Here is a 752-nt window from a genome sequence, read left to right as displayed (position 1 = left end):
GAGACGAGACGAAGGGTTGGGTTAATGACCAGAAAATCGGAGCGTGGGAGAAATATCGACACCGCTTGACCACTTAGAGAATATAATTAACGACAAACGTGATACAGTGAAGGTTTTAGAAAAAAATAAATTTGAAATGAGCGCTTTTTAAGTACTTACTTTGGACAATCAACATGAGAGAGTTAAGCCAACGATTCCATAACCCAAATAACTGAAGGGGAGTGTAAACACTGAGGGGAGATAACCACGCTCCACTTCCGCTTGTCTGTGTGTCGCATTTATACACTGGCTTTGAGGATTACCTCCCTTGAACATTTCCTATTTCTGATGACATTTTAAGGGTCACGACGTATGAGAACTAAAGGGGATTCACGTTATTCGGTTCCCTAACTCTTTCGCTCTCTTATTCTCTTTGGGGTTTTTTTTTTCTCCCCGACTTTGCGATATAGAAACCTTATCATAAGACGATAGACGTTTTATTTCCGTGGCCTTATGTAATGCTTCCGTCGTCCCCGCATTATCCTCTGTGAAACTTGCCACACCCTTATAAAGTCGATACCCTTGTGAATTACCACTGTCTTCCCCCCACCCCACCTCTCTAGATTGTTCTCGACACGGCGAAAGCAAAGTTGTTGCCCTTGACATCAGGGAACGTCTTGGACATCGTGTACATTAAAATCTTCCGGCAAAATAACTCGCTGTCCTACGGGCTTCAATCTGACCCTTATTAAATAACTGGATCCGAAGGTTTC

The 752-nt window shown here is 43.0% G+C and overlaps 1 long non-coding RNA gene across 1 annotated transcript in view; it reads right to left on the bottom strand.

Annotated features, from left to right (window-relative positions):
• Positions 1–531, bottom strand: part of LOC118766101 — a 49985-nt gene extending 49454 nt beyond the window's left edge. Inside the window, exon 1 of the long non-coding RNA XR_005002027.1 lies at positions 160–531. This is a non-coding gene — a long non-coding RNA (uncharacterized LOC118766101). The remainder of the gene's footprint in view (positions 1–159) is intronic.
• Positions 532–752: the final 221 nt, after the last annotated feature.

This window comes from Octopus sinensis, linkage group LG14, assembly GCF_006345805.1.
Source record: "Octopus sinensis linkage group LG14, ASM634580v1, whole genome shotgun sequence".
NCBI lineage: Eukaryota > Metazoa > Mollusca > Cephalopoda > Octopoda > Octopodidae > Octopus > Octopus sinensis.
This window is presented reverse-complemented; position numbering and strand designations above follow the sequence as displayed.